At 42.4% G+C, this 20,882-nt stretch overlaps 1 protein-coding gene across 4 annotated transcripts in view; it reads right to left on the bottom strand.

The window, feature by feature from the left end:
* sirt6 (sirtuin 6) overlaps positions 1–20,882 on the bottom strand; it is a 58,179-nt gene that overhangs the window by 15,128 nt on the left and 22,169 nt on the right. The gene's annotated exons all lie outside the window — the stretch shown is intronic.

Raw genomic sequence — 20,882 nt, 5'->3', positions numbered from 1 at the left:
GTGGAACACACTTCAGGGTGCAGCCGCAGGTCAAGGCCCGGACTGCCTAAGATTCGGGTACAAATATTTTAATGCCATTTTTAAATGATCCTCTTAAAAGGAAGTTGCAACCAGAAGCTCTCCTCAGTGGACTGGCAAGCCTCTGCTGCAGATTCAGGGGTTTCACAACATGGCAGACACCTTAGGCGTAGCCCTAGGAACATCAGCCAAGCATTAGTCCAAGTAATTATCAGCAGATGCCTGACATCTTGTTTGCAAAAGTAAACACCTTCATTGCTTTCGTCAAACATTTAATAGCAGCTTGGTAGGGCTCTGGAATCTCTGAACCAACCATATTATAAGGCAGTTGCAGAAATTATAGGAGTTTCTTCTCCCTTCCTAGAAGGTTTGGATTGCAAAGGATTTCACTCATATTTGACTATTTTATGACATCAGTAACTGTTACCGACATGACATAAAAATTGAAGCTGCATTAAGAAGCTATTTGGAATAAACATCGCCAATGGTAGTGTCACAATCCTTGGAAGGTCTTCTCTCTCTGTTGATGTGCAGAGGGAGGAAGGAGAAAAAAGGCAAGGATGGGTTTAATGCTGATTATCTCAAACCCTAGAATAAAGATGCAACCATAGAAAAATGAATTATATCCATCAAATAGTACTCATCAGAGTATTCATACAAAAATTGAAGTAGCAGCTGCAACAGTTTAAATTTACAATGTAATCATGTTGCAAAGAAAGACTTTCACTTAGCACCTCTCAGAAATAGCTCAAAACATTTCACATAGTAGTTAAATATGGCAACTAGTTTATTCACAGAATTCCACAAATAGTGAAGGGATTAATGACCAGTCAGTCTCTAGGTATTACTGGTGTTATGGAGGAATATCAGCAAGTACACTTAAGAGCTGCCTTCCATTCTTTGTAGTGTGCCCTGGAACTTTTGCCTTTTACAAGAACCAAATGAGTAATTGCACGATGATACTTACCGATATGCTAAAACTCTTGAGTATTCCATGATTCTTGACAACACTTTATCCCATATTATAAAATTTCCATGTCCACCTTAAGATTGAAATTGCCTATGTAAACCTGTCATGCTGTAATTACACTGTCCATCAGCGTTGGCACAGTAGCAAATTATAATTATAGTGGTACACGTTTACCTGGCCAGTCTGCTTTTACTGTGGTCATGGACATTTATAGTGACAATAAAGTTTAAAAAATGCTTAAAGGGGGACTGAATTATATTTGCTATTCTAGTTCAACTGTTGCCAGCCCTCTAACCCTTCATGTGAGGAATATACTGAGGTTTCACCGCATGTGCAAAAGGAATGTAGATAAACCAGCATCTTTCGAAACATACTGATGTCATGCCCAGTCAAATGCATGTTGTATTCATAACTTTAAACATGGCCCGAGCTTGTATGGAAGCTTCTGGAACTGCATATATTTATTTAAGCATTTCTTTGTGGAATTCTGCCAATGTTCGAAGTTTACTTCAAAACACAGAGTTAATGGACTTATAGACTCTACAGCTCCAGGTTTGCAACATTACAAAGGAAAGCTGATGAGACCAGTTATCCACTTTCTACTGTATATCAATGGCTGTTGATCACGTGACTGAAACTGGTTCTTGGATACTAAAATCCTTTCATCCTAAAACTCAGAAGAGACCTGGGACAATCTGCAGGATAACACCAACAAGACAACAGTTTCAGAAAAAGGCTGTGCCATCTGTCTTTTAAGAATAGAGTGCTAGAAAGTCTTTTAAAAAGCCTCCCAGCCTGATTTCAAATCTCTGAGTTCACCTTTGAGAAAACTGTTCCTCCTGATACAACAGTCACAAGTGCCTGACTTCACGACCTGCTGAATATTCTTCTCATCGATGGAATCCTGCAGAAACTCCATATCTGACCCCAGTTACCTGAACTTATTTTAACAACAATTTAAGCGTGAGGAAAAGCTTCAGTCTTCATTGGACTTGCAAAGACACATGAACTGTTAACTATTATTTTGGTTTAATACTTGCAGAAGTGCACTATCTTCTTTAACTATATCTTTCTGGAATGTGTGGTGTGTGACTGACATCACGATTAGATCTTTCGGGAGAGTATGTTTTTTTTAAAATTCATTCACAGGATGTGGGCTTCGCTGGCTGAGCCAGCATTTATTGCCCATCCCTAGTTGCCCTTGAGAAGGTGGTGGTGAGCTGCCTTCTTGAACTGCTGCAATCCATGTGGTGTAGATACACCCACAGTGCTGTTAGGAAGGGAGTTCCAGGATTTTGACCCAGAGACAATGAAGGAACTGTGATATATTTCCAAGTCAGGATGGCGAGTGACTTGGAGGGGAGCTTCCAGGCGGTGGTATTCCCATTTATCTGCTGCCTTTGTCCTTCTAGGTAGTAGTGGTCATGGGTTTGGAAGGTGCTGTTGAAGGAGCCTTGGTGAATTCCGGCAGTGCATCTTGTAAATGGTACACACTGCTGCTACTGTGCGTCGGTGGTGGAGGGAGTGAATGTTTGTGGATGTAGTGCCAATCAAGCGGGCTGCTTTGTCCTGGACCGTGTCAAGCTTCATGAGTGTTGTGGGAGCTACACTCATCCAGGCAAGTGGGGAGTATTCCATCACACTACTGACTTATGCCTTGTAGGTGGTGGACAGGCTTTGGGGAGTCAGGAGGTGAGTTACCCGTCGCACAATTCCTAGCCTCTGACCTGCTCTTGTAGCCACAGTATTTATATGGCTAGTCCAGTTCAGTTTCTGGTCAATGGTAACCCCCAGGATGTTGATGGTGGGGGATTCAGTGATGATAATGCCATTGAACATCAAGGGGTGATGGCTGGATTCTCTCTTATTGGAGATGGTCATTGCTTGACGCTTGTGTAGTGCGAATGTTACTTGCCAATTGTCAGCCCAAGTCCATGCTGCATTTGGACATGGACTGCTTCAATATCTGAGTCGTCGCGAATGGTGCTGAACACTGTGCAATCATTAGCAAACATCCTCGCTTCTGACTTTATGATGGAAGGAAGGTCATTGATGAAGCAGCTGAAGATGGTTTGGCCGAGGACACTACCCTGACGAACTCCTGCAGCGATGCCCTGGAGCTGAGATGACTGACCTCCAACAACCACAACCATCTCCCTTTGTGCTATGTATGACTCCCTTTGTTTAAACCCACAAAAGTCTGCTGCTGGTACCTATAAATTGATCACATATTAACAGGGGTTTAGAAACACACATCAACCTTTTCAAAAATAAACCACACTTATAACGACAGAAGGGAAGGGAATTCGGGGTTTCAGTTTTTCTCTCCTCCCCTTTCCTTAATACTGATTAAATACAAAAAGATGAGCCCTGTGGCAGTGCATTCAGATCACAGTGTATGCATGCATTAATGTTTGACCTGGCACCTGTGAAAACAGGTCAGTGAAAAAAGGATACTGTTGGAAAACACACAACTGGCCCAGCAAGTCTGAATAGGAATAGGTTAGCATTTCAGATCAAGATCCTTTGTGGCGAGGACACACTAGCTGCTGAAATATGATTTTGCAGAGTAATGAAATACACTAATTCCTTAGTTTAAAACCAATATACTTAACCCACAATCATTCCACAAATGATTCTTGACCTAAAAATTGGTTATTGTTGACTGCATTTCTAAAGAAGATGTACAGATTTTCACGAACCTCAAATGGTATTTCAGAAGACCCTTTCTCTTTCACGTTCTTGCAAATCACTTGCTTCTCCAATTCCCTTCTCTATATTGCTTCATGTTACATTTTCTATTTAAACAGAAATTAATGCCTGGTATCCTTTTCCCCTGCCCTCACTCGGCTCTGTGAACAAATGCACTGCATGTTGTGATGCTGAGGCAAAAAGACCAGGGATGTGGTGAATAAGACAATTAGAGAAGGCTGCTAAGATTTTTTTCCATTCTTTCATGGCATGAGGTCACTGCTGGCAAGGCCAGCATTTATGGCCCATCCTAATTTTCATCAAGATGGTGGTTGTGAGCTGCCTTCTTGAACTGCCGCAGTGTGTGGTGGAGATACACCCACAGTGCTGTTAGGTCAGGAAGGGAGTTCCAGTTTTTAATCCAGTGACAGTGGAGGAACAGCGATATAGTTCCAAGTAAGGATGGTACGTGGCTTGGGAGGGCAACTTGCTGGTGGTGCTGTTCCCATGCATCTGCTGCCCTTGTCCTTCTAGGTGGTAGAGGTTGCAGCTTTAGAAGGTGCTTTTGAAGGCGTCTTGGTGAGTTGCTGCAGTGCATCTTGTGGACGGTACAAACTACTGCCACTGCGCACAGGTGGTGGATGGGATGACAATCAAGTGAGCTACTTCATGCTGGATGGTGTCGACCTTCTTGAGTGTTGCTGGTGCTGCACCCATCCAGGCAAGTGGGGAATATTTCATCACACTCCTGACTTGTGCCTTGTAGATGGTGGACAGGCTTTGGGGAGTCAGGAGGCAAGTTACTCACTGCATGATTCCTAGCCTCTGACCTGCTTTTGTAGTCACAGTATTTATATGGCTATTTCAGTTCAGTTTCAGGTAACCCCAGGATTTTGATCGCAGAGGATTCAGCAATGGTAATGCCAATAATGTCAAGGGGAGATTGCTAGATTCTCTCTGTTGGAGATGGTCATTGCCTGCCACTTGCTTGGTATGAATGTCACTTGCCATTTATAAACCCAAGACTCAATATTGTCCAGGACCTGCTGCATGTGGGCACCGGCTGCTTCAGCATCTGCAAAGTTGCGAACGATACTGAATACTGCAATCATCTGCGATCATCCTCACTTCTGATCTTAAGATGGAGGGAAGATCACTGATGAAGCAGCTGAAGATGCTTAGGCCTTGTAAACTACCCTGAGGAACTCCTGCAGCAATATCCGGGGGCTAATATGATTGGCCTCAAACAACGATAACCATCTTTCTTTGTGCTATGTATAACTTCAGTAAATAGAGAGACTACTACCATCACCACTCCATATTCCCATTGATTTCAATTTTTCCGTGTCTGAATATATTTAAGGCAGTGATAGACAGGTTTTTGGGGTCTCAGGAAATCAAGGGATATGGGGAACATGGGGGCAAGTGGAGTTGCAGCCAAAGATCAGTCATGATTGCATTGAATGGCAGAGCATATTTGATGGGCTGTATGGCCTACTCCTGCTCTTAGTACTGCACAAGATAGAGGGTGTCCTCAGTGTGAAGACTCTCTCCACAAAGACTATGTGGTGGTCACTTACACCAATACTGTCATGGATAGATGCATCTATGACAGGCAGATTGGTGAAAAGAGCTCAAGTATGTTTCTCATCCTTGTTGGTTCTTTTAACATTTGCTGCAGGCCCAGTCTGCCAGATTTGCCCTTCAGGACTTGGCCAGCTAGGTCAATAGTGGTGTAACTAAACCACGCTTAGTAAAGGACATTGAAGTCTCTCACCCAGAATACAATCTGTGCCTTTTCTACCCTCAATGTTTCTTCCAAGTGGTGTTCAACATGGAGGAGCATTGATTTATCAGCTGAGGGTTGGCGTTAGGTGGTAATCAACATGAGAGCTCCTTGTTCATGTATGACCTGATACCATGAGGCTTCATCAATTTGAAGTCAATGTCGAGGGCTCCCTGGGCCACTCCCTCTCAGCTGTAAACCACTGCCCTGCCATCTCTGGTCGGTTTGTCCTGGCAGTGGGACAGCATCTAACCAGGGTTGGTGATGGTTAAGTCTGGTACATTGGCTGTTAAGGTATGATTTGGTGAGTATAACTCTGTCAGGCTGTAGCTTGACTAGTCTGTGGGACAGCTCTCCCAGTTCTGGTATTAATCTCTAGATGTTAGTGAGGAGGACTTTGCACATCGAACATGGCATGGTGTGCCTTTGTCATTTCCTATGCCTAAGTCGATGCTGAATGGTCTGTCCAGTGTTAAACTTATTTGACCTTTTCTGCAGTGGTTTGATACTACTGAGTGTCTTGCTAGGTCATTTCAAAGAATAGTTAAGGGTCAAAAACATGGCTGTAGGCCAGATTGGATAAGGATGGCAGATTTCCTGTCCTGAAGAGAATTACTTCAGGCACTTGGAGGGCCAGTCTTGTTTTATTATCATTATGCTACCTCTCCGTTCAAGCTGCAAAAATTGGCTCCTGCATCTATCTTCAGGTCTAAGGAAGGGAAAAAAATAACAGCTAAGCTCCCTTCATTTTCTGAGGACCTTCTGCCAATAGTGTGTACAGATTGGGGCAGGTGAAGAAAGGGACAGGTTGTGTTTGCAATACACCCCCAAGTCCATTATGAACCTACCAAAACTCACTGTGGAACTATACCGCTGCAGCAGTCACTGGTTTCAGGAAAAGAAAGGTATGAGAAGGGCAGGAAAGAGAGGTAAATAAAAAGCATAAACAATATTCAAATTAACCAGTTATCAACAAAACACTTGAAATGCCCATAGATCCCTCTGGAAACATCTATTCAATACTGAATTATATAGATTAATCAGCTTGATCACCTCTTGTTTTTTTAAAAAGTACCGTATATTAATTTAGTTTTCCAGTCAGGAGAATGTGTAGCATGGAGAATGTGGACTGATGTTTAAGATGCATAGCACATAATAAGCAATAAAAAAAGTCCCTTTTGCACCTATTCTACATTACAGTTATAGAAAAAATGTGGAAATTTAGTAAGTAGAGGTTGCTTTATGCCCCCTTTCAAAATAACTTCACTTTTTTAAATCATCAATTTTTCATTCAAGTTTCTGCATTAACATTTTCGTAGCTCAGGAAGGGGCAGTTTTCTTCAATGAGAAATATGCTTTCAAAGCTAATTTTCTGCCTGAAAAGATAACAGCTTATTGTTTCTTTCATCCAGGGGAGATGGTGGCGTAGTGGTAATGTCACTGGACAGGCTAATGCTCCGGGGACACGGGTTCAAACCCCACAATGGCAGCTGGTGGAATTTCATTTCAATTAATAGCATTTGGAACGGAAAGCTAGTCTAAGTAATGGTGACATTGATTGTTGTAAAAACCCATCAGTTTCACTAATAACACCCGTCTCTCACTTCACCTGCCCCAATCTGTGCACACATATAGCAGAAGATCCTCAGAAAATGATGGGAGCTTAGCTGTTCTTTTAGGGAAGGAAATCTGCTGTCCTTACCTGGCCAGATTCTGATAAAAGCAAAATACTGTGCATGCTGGAAATCTGAAGCAAAGACAGAAAATGCTGGAAAAACTCAGGTCCAGCAGCACCTGTGGAGAGAAAAACAGAGTTAATGTTTCGAGTCCATATGACTCTTCTTCAGAGCTGAAGATAGGTAAAAATGTGATAAAATTTATACTGTTTAAGGGGGGTGGAGCAGGTGAAGCTGGATAGAAGGCCAGTGATAGGTGGAGGCAAAGGAGAGATCGACAAAGATCTCATGAACAAAAGGACAAAGCAGATGTTAATGGTAGTGGTAAGGGCTAAAGGAGGTGCTGATAGTGGCATTAAGGTGAGAAAGCAGAATGTGATAATAGCAGGACAAGGGTAAGCACTCTTAAAAGGGCAACATGAACAAGTGACAGATGGCCCTTGTGGGAGCGGAGTAGGGGAGAGGGGCAATGGTGGGGAAAAAAGATCGAAAATAGGATAAAAGGTGGGGATAAAACAATGAATAAATGAAAAAAAATTAATATTAAAAAAGGGGTGAGGACAGAGGAGACAGTTCATGGTTTGAAGTTGTTGAACTCAATGTTAAGTCCGGAAGGCTGTAAAGTGCCTAATCAGAAGATGAGGTGCTGTTCCTCCAGTTTGTGTTGGGCTTCACTGGAACATTGCAGCAGGCCAAGGATAGACACGTGGGCATGAGAGCAGGATGGTGTGTTGAAATGGCAAGCGACATGAAGGTCTGGGTCATGCCTGTGGACAGGCTGAAGGTGTTCCACAAAGCAGTCACCCAGTCTGTGTTTGGTCTCTCCAAAGTAGAGGAGACACTTCATTGGGAGCAGCGAATGTAGTAGACCAAATTGAAGGAGGTGCAAGTGAAGCGCTGCTTCACCTGAAAGGAGTGTTTGGACAATGAGGAGGGAAAGGGGCAGGTGTTGCACCTTCTACGATCGCATGGGAAGGTGCCATGGGAGGGGGATGAGGCGTTGGGGGTGATGGAGGAGTGGATCAGGGTGTACCAGAGGGAACAGTCCCTAAGGAACGCTGACTGGGGGGGGGGGGTAGGGCAGTGAGGGGAAGATGTGTTTGGTGGTGGCATCATGCTGGAGTTGGCGGAAATGACGGAGGATGATCTTTTCAATGCGGAGGCTGGTGGGGTGAAAAGTGGGGACCTTATCATGGTTCTGGGAGGGAGAGGAAGCTGTGAGCGCAGAGGCGTGGGAGATGGGTCGGACACGGTTGAGGGCCCTGTCAACCACAGTGAGTGGGAAACCTCATTTAAGGAAGACATGTCAGAAGTGCCGTTTTGGAAAGTGGCATCATCGGAACAGATGCGACGGAGGTAAAGGACGCTGAAATGGCCTAGCAAGCCACTCAGTTCCAGGGCAATTAGGGATGGGCAATAAACACCCACATCCCATGAAAGAATAAAGGAAAAAATTCTTGTTCAGCACTTGCAAAGGTTGGAGGGTACAAGTGAGGATAAGTGTCAAAAGCCAGTAAAGTGCTATGGGACACCCTGAGATCATGAAATGTACTCTCATGTTCTCTCTTTCTTTCTCGTCACATAAGAATCAAGATGGAAGAGCTCACACCCCAACCCTCTCTTTCATTACATGGTACTGCAGTGGCCTCACCAACATTGCGTTGCCTTCAATGTTATTGCAACATGCATAGTCAATCAAAATATCACCTTTTAAAACCCACATTATTAAAAATCTTTATGTAACTATCACCGCCTTAAATTAGGCATGAAATCATCGCGATGACAGTTCATGTGAAGTGCTGAACAGAATTTCAAAACTATTTGTTTGAAGAGGTTTATTTCAAAGAACCTGCCTCAGATGCCTCGGGTTAGAAAATGATTGAAGATCCCACTGCTCATATAAAAATTGAATCACACGAAGGGTTGAAACCATTAACTGTGCAGGAAGCCACTTGATTTTTGCATTCATTCTGGTTTCAATAGTGAAAATATCACTTGTGCAGCCTTAGATAAAAGTTACCCAGCCATAGCCATCATACTCTGCATGATTAAAGATACCTTCCCATTAATAAGTGAAGCTAAAGGTTTTGTTATGATCCCTGTAGAGACTTTTAAAGAGAAATTCGAACTTCCAATTGACAGCTGAAAGAATAGTGTCAAGATTTCATGTTTTAAAATTTTACTGTAATAAATGACTAACAAAAACATTATTGACCAAACACGATTTTCTTTTTGTAGACAATTTGTATTTCAAACTACAGGAAAGATATTCCCCATTTAACTTTTGGCACAACTGAAAATCTCCCACTAGGGTTATACGATACATTGTCAATTAAATGGGCACTTCAGCCTCCAGGAACCAGTCTAAAATTATTCTCAGCTTCCAATGGCTTGCTTCCTTTTTCCTTTACCAGCTGGTAATTTCTAATCTCCGTGCCTTTCACTGTGAGGGTTACGCTGTAGGTCGCTTCTTCTTGCTCCAAGCTAGGCGACTCTTCTAGCCTCTTTTAAATTCTCACAAACTCAGTCTTCAATCTGACCGTGAGCTCCCACCTGCTTTAATGTGGAAACCTGATCAAAAAGGGCTTCCTTTACTCTCTTCCCCATGGCGTTGTGAGTCACATTAGCATTGTATCCAAGAAGAAATGCTAATTAGTTATCGTTGATACTAATTCCCTTCCATCTTAGAAGTAAATGGATAGTTTGCAGCACCATTCTTTACAATTAGATACCTGTAATACTGCTTTAGGAGACTCAGGGTATACTCACGGCATACTCAGGGACTGCAGCCATTGCCTCCAAGCATAAATATCTTGCATCTTCTAAGTAGAACAACTTGAGTCTTCCTTTGATTTCTAATAATCAAACCACCCAGACTTATCAGGCAGACTCCAGGACAGATCACATGACCCCTTTCATTTACCTTCTATTTTGGAACTGTAGCTTTAAACTTAACAATCTTACAAACCAAAAGGTACAGTCGCAAAACATCAATCTTATAAGCCTCACAATTGTAACAATGTTCAAAGTAAAGTTACTGCACTGAAAGGCACACTCCAAGCTACAATTTCAAATGTAAACAGGGCTCTTTGGTACAGCCAAATAATCCAAATTCAGGACAGGCTTTTATTCCCCACTTGGTGATAAAGTAAGCCTTGTAAGATGCACTGTGTATACCCTTAGAAAGAGCTGCCACTAATGCTGCTTCAACCAAATCATCTCCCACAAACTAGGCAATAGATAACAAAATACAGTCTTGTGAATAATCCTTCAATGGGCAAGTGACTGATTATCCTATCAATCTACCCTACAATGGTAAGATAAAACTTAATAAATACTAGCTTTAGAAAACAATGAGAAAGAAACTGTGATGGCTGAGTAGATGGATGGGTATGCAATCAGTCATAAAATTCATTAACAACCAAATACCATGAAGTCTGAAATTGTTGAGACTGGAGTAACACAACGTGGTTTTGGTGCCAGCATTTGGTCAAGAGCAGCAACCTAATGGGTGTACAAGTTGCAGTTCCAGATGTGAAGGTTCGCAGGAAATGTTTAGGTATAATTCACAAAGCAGATTTTAAGCATTCCCCAGTCAGGAGTGTCGTGGTGAGTCCCCCAATAATCCCTATAACTATTGGGCAAAGCCCAAAACGAGCCAGCGTATATTTTCAGAATTATAACTATTTCAGGAATAATCTAAGATTCCTGGACTCTGTTATCTAGGAGTTTCTCGGCAGATTCATGTTGACCATTCCTTCTTCCTTTACACAATCTCTTGCTTAATCAAGAAACCAATTCCCTATTGAAAGTTTCAATGAGGTCTGAACTTATGACATTTATCCTACGAGTTCCCAAACCTCTAACCTCCACATCTAGAAAGGCAGGGGCAGTAGGTGCATAGGAACATCATCAAGTCCATGTTTCCCTCCAACATCACGACTTTGATAAACGACAACGTTCCTTCATCATCGTGGGATCAAAATATTGGATCTCCCTACTCAAGAGCACTGAGGGTACTTTCAACATTGCAAGCTCAAGAAGATCCACCACCACCTTAAAGGCAACGAGTGATGGGTAATAAATGCTGGTTAGGATAAAATTGCTGTTACTTGGCTTTGAATATTATTCATGATTTTGATTAGTTTTATTATATTATGCAAAAGCAGAACTGACAGCGGTGATGAGTCCTGAAATCATTGAAGAGTATGTGAATGCTGAAGGCAAGAGATTGCTCCCTTGGAGCTTTATAAATTTTGACATTAGCATTTTGAAGTGCTCTATAATTTAATGTAGATCTAAGTTCAATTTTTGTAAATAATAACTAGCTAAATTTTAACCATTTTCTCTTGGACATTCTTAACTATGTATGTCTCCTCTGAACTCACTTTTCTTCTTGCTCCATTATTACTTCTTCTTGCCTTGCATCATCATCCCCTTTGTCATTTAATCATTTCTGTTCTTCAATCCATCAGATGGCCCCTTTTGTTCCCTTATTACAGCCACTCTGCACTTACTGTTATCCTGCCTCTGCACTTGCTTATAAACTCTTCAGCTCTAAAATCTTCCAGTTTTAATGAAAGGTTATTGACCCGAAATTATAACTGCTTCTTGCTCCACAGTTAACACCTGACTTATTGACGATTTCCAACATCATCGACTATTAATATACGAATATTTTAATTCTGAGCTTGTTTGACGTTGTTCCCGTGGGCCATACTAAAGCAGTACTCACAGCTCTACAACACTAACTACACTTCAAAAGTACTTCACTGGTACTGAAATGCTTTGTGACAACCCGAGGTTGTGAAAGGTACCCAAAAAATGCAAGTTTTTTTCTCTTACCTTTATTTTCTGAAGGCCATTTAGTTCAAAGAACTTTTCAATTTAGCTCCAAGTGGTTCTGTGTCTGGGAGCTATTACAAACTGTGCTCTCTATTGGTCCATAGCATATTAGGTTAATGTACTTCAAATGCAAATCCAAGTACTTTTTAGGAGTGATGAGGGTTTCTACCCCCAGCTTTTCAGGCAGTGAGCTCCAAACTCCCACCATCCTTTCAGTGAAAAAAATTCTCGACTTCTAGTCCTTATACCAATTAGTTTAAATCTTTGCCCCCTGGTTATTGACCTTTCCGCAAAGGCAATAGGTTCTTCCTATCCACTCTCTCTAGGCCCCTCATAATTTTTTACACCACAACTAAATCTCCCCTCAGCCTCTTCTGATCCAAAGAAGACAATGGAATGAATCAATGCTTTAACAACTTGTTTCGCTATATCCCAGTTTTTCACTTCAAGGAATACAAGTCTGCAAGCAGCCCATCTTATAAGTTATTTGGTTACGTGACAGCTTGCTGAAATTGTGAGATATACATATGTTGCTGGTTGAACTTCAAAGTGGAGTGGAAAAGTACATCTTGGATAGCCTTGCTTCAGAAATGCTGAGTGAATGATCCATCTCAGCCTCCTCCAGAGGTCCCCAGCATCACAGATGCCAGTCATCAGCCAATTCGATTCAATCCACACAATATCAAGAAACGGCTGAAGACACTGGATACTGAAAAGGCTATGGGCCCTGACAATATTCCGGCAACAGTACTGAAGACTTGTGCTCCAGAACTTGCCGCGCCCCTACCGAGCTGTTCCAGTACAGCTACAACATTGGCATCTACTCAGCAATGTAGGAAATTGTCCAGGTATGTCCTGATCACAAAATGCAGGACAAATCCAACTTGGCCAACTACTGCCCCATCAGTCTGCTCTCCATCATCAGTAAAGTGATGGAAGGTGTCATCAACAGTGCTAGCAAGGGCACCTGCTTCGCAATAACCTGCTCACTGACGCTCAGTATGGGTTCTGCCAGAGCCACTCAGCTCCTCACCTCACCACAGCTTTGGTTCAAACATGGGAAAAAGAGCTGAACTTCAAAGGTGAGGTGAGAGTGACTGCCCTTGACATCAAGGCAGCCTTTCAAAGAGTGTGGTATCAAGGAGCCCTAGCAAACTTGGAGCCATTTAATATTCAGCACCATCCATGACTCCTCAGATACTGAAGCAGTCCATGTCCAAATGCAGCAAGACCTGGACAACATCCAGGCTTGGGCTGTCAAATAGTAAGTAACATTCATGCCACACAAGTGCCAGGCAATGGCCATCTCTAACAAGAGAGAATCTAATCATCGTCCCTTGATATACAATAGTTTTACCATCGCTGAATTCCCTACTATCAACATCCTGGGGGTTAGCATTGACCAGAAACTGAACTGGACCAGCCATACAAATACTGTGGCTACAGGAGCAGGTCAGAGGCTAGGAATCCTGCGGCAAGTAACCCACCTCCTGACTCCCCAAAGCCTGTCCACAATCTACAAGGCACAAGTCAGGAGTGTGATGGAATTCTCTCCTGTTGCCTGAATGAGTGTAGCTCCAGCAACACTCAAGAAGCTCGACAACATCCAGGACAAAGCAGCCCACTTGATTGGCACCCCATCCACAAATACTGACCCGCTCCAGCACCGATGCAGAGTAGCAGCAGTGTGTACCATCTACAAGATGCACTGCAGAAACTCACTATGGCTCCTTAGATAGCACCTTCCAGATGAGCACTACCATCTAAAAGGAGAACGGCAGCAGATACATGTCAACGCCACCACCTGGGAAGTTCCCCTCCAAGTCACTCACCATCCTGCCTTGGAAATATATCGCCGTTCCTTCACTGTCGCTGGGTCAAAATCCTGGAACTCCCTAACAGCACTGTGGGTATACCTACGCCAAATGGACTGCAGTGGTTCAAGAAGGCAGCTCATTATCACCGTCTCAAGGGCAATTAGGGATGGGTAATAAATGCTGGCCTAGCCAGCGAATCTCACATCCCTTGAATGTACAATTATAAAAAGTTCAAATCCTCTGACGTCAATAAAATAAAAGCAGGAGTGTCTTTGAGGGGAGAAGCAAATACTAACATGTCTGTCTAATGCAAGACAGCCTTACTAAGAACAATTACTGAATCATGTGTGCGTCTATTATTTTCTGTTTTCGAGGAGGAATAGATATGTTCTGTAAACTATTTTGACCCATCTTGTGATTTTCGAATAAACTTACTGCACATTTTAGAGCCTAGGCCTTGGTTAGAAAACTACTGCTTCCCAAAGTCTAGGAAGTCACTAAAGGTCTTTTGGGATGTATAAATAGATGAACAGGACAGAAAAAGACCTATTGATCTGTCCGGTCTGTCCTATACAACTACAATTCCTTGTGTATTGCAATTATATACAGTCCCCACCCCAAGCGAAAGCAATAAATACTGGCCTTGCTAGCGACACCTACACCTCGAGAATAAAGCTAAATGACTTTCCTGTTGCATCAACACAACATTTCTTTTCCACATCAGCCATTAGGCGCAAACTTAAACTACCACAGCAACATCACTTCTCCCAATCATGCAGACTGGAATTGAAACGTCACTACATTTTAGTTAAGATTTTCAGAGTTTGTATATAAGGGAAGTGACGGGTTAATGTTTGGGCCAATGCATAATCCATTCTCTGTCTGCACTAACGCCCATCAACTGCACCAACTCCCATTAACTCCATTCCTGCTAAAACATTTCCAATTGGACTTGGGTTTTATCAGAAGATACCTGTGTTCAACAAATCCACCCAGCCACTCAAGATTGCAGCCTCTAAAACAGTTGGTTTGAAAACTGTTTCCAACCAGTGTTCCTGATCAGCTCTTTGGCTCCTGTCTTTGTAAAACAGCACTTCTTCATTCAAAAGTCTTTATTTCTCTCATCTATTCTGCTTTCAGATTCTATAGAATTTGTAAAAATATTCCTGTCAAGATATATCACATCTCGGTGAGTAAATGTTAAGAGTGAGACAGCAGAGATGGAGATACTGAAAATCTGTGTGTGATAAATTAATGAGATTCTACCAATTAAGTGCTTCACTCTCCTACCTAGTAAATAATCATGCAAAACAGTAACCTTTTCCAATCTCTTCATGGCCAAGTATTATTCACAACAGCTTGCCCACTCCGATGCATTTTGATTTTCTGGCCACAGCGTGTACGGGATTCTTCACACCTGCAAGGTCTTCCCATGCAGCCCAAGTGTTACTTTAATTGGCCTCTCACTCAACCAATAAGGGAGCTTGGCAAAATTTGAGAGAAGTGTTCAAAATAAAAGTTCTAGACAGAGTAGATATAGAGACACTGTTCACTTTCAAAGGGTCGAAAATCAGAGGGCACTGATTTAAGATGATTGGAAAAGAACCAAGAATGATGTGAGGAAAAAATGTTTTTTACGCAGTGAGTGGTTAAGGTCTGGAATGCACTGCTCGAGTGTGGTAGAGACAGATATAATTGGGGCTTTTAAAACTAAACTGGCTAAGCATCTGAAGAGAAAAAAAATTGCAGGGTTACAGGGAAAGAGCGGGGAGTGGGACTAGCTGAGTTGCCTTTGCAGAGAACCAGCACCAGCATGACGGGTCGATTGGCTTCCTCCTGTGCAGTAACCGTTTTATGATTCTATTTGCTCACTCCGTAGCACAGCTGGCGAGGTCCTTCCAAAAAAAGTTTTGGTTGTGTAGCAAAAGCGAACATCTCAGATTTTCCTCGTTGTTTGTAGTCTTTCATTGCTGTTTAATCCAAGTTCCTGCCTTCAACTCCTCACTTCCTGATTAATTGCCAATTTCATCTTTTCATCCTCTGCCTTTCTCTTCTTAAATTAGTTATGTGGCATCAAACATACTTTGTGCAATGTGTCTCAGGAAGCATATACCAAAGACTTGCACATACTTTCATGTAAGCCCAGGGCCAAATTGAATTTATGACTCTATTTCTCATTAGAAAAGTTCAGGCGATGAGAAATGGTATGGGAAGGAGCATTGTAAATAGAGAATGGTGAGAATTACATATTACACTTTGAAGGCTGACCTCCGCAGCCAGTAATGAGTCAATAATTACATTACTTCATATTTTGAAACATTTCAATCTCAAGTTCCGCTTGTCTTACATGTCTTAACTTTAGAAATTTTTTTTTTCTGATTTCAAACAATTTTGATTCTATATTTGAGATTCACAAGACCAAAAATTATAGCAATTTTCACCAAATGCACCTCTGGGAATGTCAATCCTCATCCTGCACATCGAATAGATCGACTGAAAATCAGATCAGGCAAAGTTTGATGCGGAGCGAGCTTGTTCTTGGCAAGAGCTGCTGTCGCGCAAGGTGTGACTGTCAGGAGAAAAATAATTAATCCAGCCAGAACTGGTCAAGTTTAATTCCTTAAAGGTGAACTACGGCCTTCTAGACTTTGTGATAGGTCAGCTTGCTCAAAAAAACATATTGTACATGGGACAGAGGTGAATCTACATATATTTGCTCTACCTTTCTTGCTCATGCATCTTTAATTAAGAACATCATGCTGGGCATATACGGCAGGCCCATCAGCAGGAATGAACAAAAACAAGAGTTAATGTTTCAGGGGTGCACCCTTTTGTAAGAAATAAAAATTGGGAGATAGTGAGCCCTTTAACTGAACATCACAAAAGGAAGAGGAGCAGGAAAGGAAGAGGGAGAGTGCATCACCATGAGTCCATTGAATCTGGGGATAAAGTGGCTAGGGAGCATACCAATGCAGATCCATTTTCTCTTGCATGCTGTTCCTACTGAAGCTTTTTCCTTCCTAAAGGCTTTCACTGTTTCACAGAACTACTCTTTATCATTTGCTATTGCTCCTTTAAGCCTCTTCATCCTCCCCAAGGCGATCTTCATTCATGAGCTGACTTTTTTTCACCTCTTTCCAAGCTTTACCAAGGATGTCCTAATGGTCAACTTTCTTCTCCTCTCCCTGTTTGGTTTTATTCAGTTTTATTGAAGGGTTCACTTACATTCCAGTCTCCATTTCTGATGAACGGTCGCTATCTGATCTATTCTTCCTTTTGACAGATACCAGTGGATTTACTTCATATTTCCAAAGTTTCCCATTTTATTTCCGTTCTCCAGCATTGCAGTTTTCTTTTTACGTGACCTCCCTATTTTATGTCCTCCTGTTTATTCTACTGTGTCTTTTCCTTTTGTAAGTCTTAGAAACATCCCCCATTTTCCTGTCCTTCTCAGAATCTTTACTGAATCACCCCTTCTCCTGGCATATTCTCTTTAACTCATCATTCCATCTCCCAACACCATGAAGGCTCAAAAGAACTGCGCTTCTAATAATGTGTTGTGTCACAAAATCAATATGCCCTCATCTCTGCTTATTGCCATGGTATCCAGCTGTCTACCATTACTTGAATTCAGGATGAGACTGGAGTGGCAGAGGTTCCATCCAAACACAAGCTGTTGTCTGACTCTGAATAATTATCACCACATTTCACTTCTGTTGAGCACTATAGCTGAACTGGTAAGCTTTTAAGGCTGAAAGGCCACCTTTACCTCAGCCTATCAAAGAATCCATTCAAATAGATGGTGATTAAAACCAAAGAGGAGGTTAATATTATAGCCTTTCACCTTTAGCAACTTCCAACATGTCCATAAACAGGTCACGAAAGAGTAATCAGTGCCTGGTATTCTGAACAATAGCTTAAAGGCAATATCTACATGACTGATGCTGCTTGGCTCAACTATTCCACTCAAATTCATATATTTCATTGCAAAATAATGCTATCTTTATTCAACAAGCCTGTTGACATGAAAAGCCCTTTTAACTCAGATACAGTAAGCAAGTAGCAATGTTCACAAGATGCCTGTAAGCGTGGGTCAGAAGGTAGAGAATCCAAGCCCCACTTTTTTAAAAAAATCTTTCATGGGATGCAGGCACCACAGGCAAGGCCAGCATTTCCTGCCCATCCCTAATTACCCTTGAGAAGGTGGTGGTGAGCCACCTTCTTGAACCACTGCAGTCCATCTGGTGCAGATACACTCAGTGCCGTTTGGAAGGGAGTTCCCGCATTTTGATCCAGCAACAGTGAAAGAATGGCAATACTGTTCCAAGGCAGGATGGTGTGTGGTTTGGAGGGGAATTTACAGATGGTGCTTTTTTCTGCTGCCCCTGCCCTTTTAGATGGTAGAGATTGTAGATTTGGAAGGTGCTGATTCAAATAATCCTGACCGTCATTTCAGTGCAGCATTGAGGGTTGCCATGTTGTTATAGGAATGCTTTCCAAATGTGGCATTTAAAACCAAGGTCCCACCTGCCAAGGTCATCCTCAGAGGCGATGGTGGCATCAGTGGTAATATCACTGGATTAGTAATCGAGAGCCCCAGGCTAATGCTCTGGGGACATGGGTGCAAATCCCACTATGGCAGCTGGTGGAATTTATATCCAATTAACAAATCTAGAATATGCAGCTTGTGATAGTGCATATCAGTGATGGTGGCCATGAAATTATCATTTGTTGCAAAAACCCAGATGGTTCACTAATATCCTTTAGGGGAGGAAATCTTCCATCCTTACCGAGTCTGGCCTACATGTGACTTTAGACCCACAGCAATGTGGTAAACTCTTAACTGCCCTCTGAAATGGCCTAGCAAGCCAGTCAGTTCAAGGGCAATCAGTGATGGGCAACAAATGCTAGCCTTACCAGCGACACCCAGCTCCCATGCATTACCCCCTCTACCTGCGAGCAACATAACAGTTATAATCTTTAGAATGATTGACCCAAATGGAGTTGGTGACCGCTTTAGTGCCTTCGGAGACTGCGTGTTGACCAGTTCCCCTGGCAGCATGAGGCAGACGGTGCTCTGGACCTCCCTGGCTGAGATGGTGTGGCACTTGTAGTGAATGAGGTGTGAAGCCTCGGAGGCGATGCGCTCAAAAATGTCAACAATGAAGGAATTCATGACACTCATGGCCTTGGATGTGATCCTGGTGGAACGGTGGACCTGGGTCAGCACCCTGTACATGTAAGTGGAATAGCTCTGCTTATGAGATTCTCTGCTTCTTAGGCGGCTTCTTTGTGACTTTAGTCAGCAACTGCTTCGATGCCCTGTGGGATGGTCTGTCCTTAGCCACAGCAGCCACCTCAGGCATTCCACTCAACTTGGACCAACTCAAAACAACACAATAAATAACTCAGAGAAGGGAGGAATTACCACTTGGATAAAAAGACTTGTTTGGCTGCTGAATGTATTACACATGATTTAGAAGGAAGGGAATGCTAGAGGTACAAGTTTTAAAAAAAAAATCACTAGCCCTTTTGTAGAATATTAACACTGTCATTAACTTTCCATCACTTCACGAAGTCCCCACTTGCACCCTTAGCTGCACCGCTAATGCTGGCTACAGGGAAGTCCAAGCACATCTGGAAGCTCTCCATTTACTTATAGAGAATGCAGCAATGCAGATAAGCCTGGACAGAACACTGCTGGGTACAGTAGCTCAGCCAGAATATATTGGCTTGGCACTGATGCTGACAAGTAACATTCCAGAAATAGCTGTAAACCAGGAAATGGAAGGGAGGGAGGAACTCAGGAAAATTACAATCACGGGGAAGTGGTACTGAGCAAACTCTAGGAGATGCGGGCTGACTAGTCCCCGGGTCCTGGTGGACTTCATCCTAGGGTCTTAAAAGCGGCTAGTGAAATAGTTGATGCGTTGATTTTAATTTTCTAAAATTCCCTAGATTCGGGGAAGGTTCCACTAGATTGGAAAATAGCAAATGTAATTCCTTTATTCAAAAAGAGAGGGAGACAAAGCAGGAAAGTACAGGCCAATTAGCTTAACATCTGTCACAGGGAAATTGTTAGAAGTTACTAAAGTCATTATTGCAGGGCACTTGGAAAAATTCAAGGTAATCAGGCAGAGTCAACATGGTTTTGTGAAAGGGAAATCATGTTTAACCAATTTATTGAGGATCTTTGAAGAAGTAACATGTGCTATGGATAAAGGAGAACCGGTGGATGCACTGTACTTAGATTTCCAGAAGGCATTTGATAAGGTACTACACTAAAGGTAATTGCAGAAAATAAAAGCTCATGGTGTAGGGGGTAACATATTGGCATGGATAGAAGGTTGGCTAGCTAACAGGAAACAGTGTAGGCATCATAAATGGGTCATTTTCTGATTGGCAAGATGTAGCGAGTGGTGTGCCACAGGGATCAAAGCTGGGACCTCAACTTTTTACATTTTGTATAAATGACTTGGATGAAGGGACCAAAGGTATGGTTGCTAAGTTTGCTGATGATACAAAGACAGGTAGGAAAGTAAGTCGTGAATAGGACATAAGGAGGCTACAAAGGGATATAGATAGGTTAAATGAGTGGCCAAAGATCTGGCAAATGGAGTATAATATGGGAAAAAGTGAAATTGTCCATTTTGGCAGGAAGAATACTAAAGCAGCATATTATCTAAATGGTGAGAGATTGCAGAGCTCGAGATGCAGAGGGATCTGGGTGTCTTAGTGCATGAAGCGCAAAAGGTTAGTATGCAGGCACAGCAAGGAATTAGGAAGGCTAACAGAATGATATTGTTTATTGTGAAAGGTTGTGCTTCAGTTATACGGTGCATTGGTAAAGTCACGTCTGGAGTACGATATACAGTACTGGTCTCCTTATTTAAGGAAGGTGTAAATGCATTGGAAGCAGTTCAGAGGTTTACTAGACAAATACCTGGAATGGGAGGGTTGTCTTGTGAGGAAAATTGGACAGGCTAGGCTTGTATTTGTTGGAATTTAGAAGAGTGAGAGGCGGCTTGATTGAAATTTAAGATCCTGAGGGTTCTTAACAGGGTGAATGTGGAAAGGAT

Source organism: Cetorhinus maximus, chromosome 13 (genome assembly GCF_964194155.1).
Source record: "Cetorhinus maximus chromosome 13, sCetMax3.hap1.1, whole genome shotgun sequence".
Classification (NCBI taxonomy): Eukaryota; Metazoa; Chordata; class Chondrichthyes; order Lamniformes; family Cetorhinidae; genus Cetorhinus; species Cetorhinus maximus.
The sequence above is the reverse complement of the archived record's forward strand: the minus strand, read 5'-3'. Positions and strand labels throughout refer to the sequence as shown.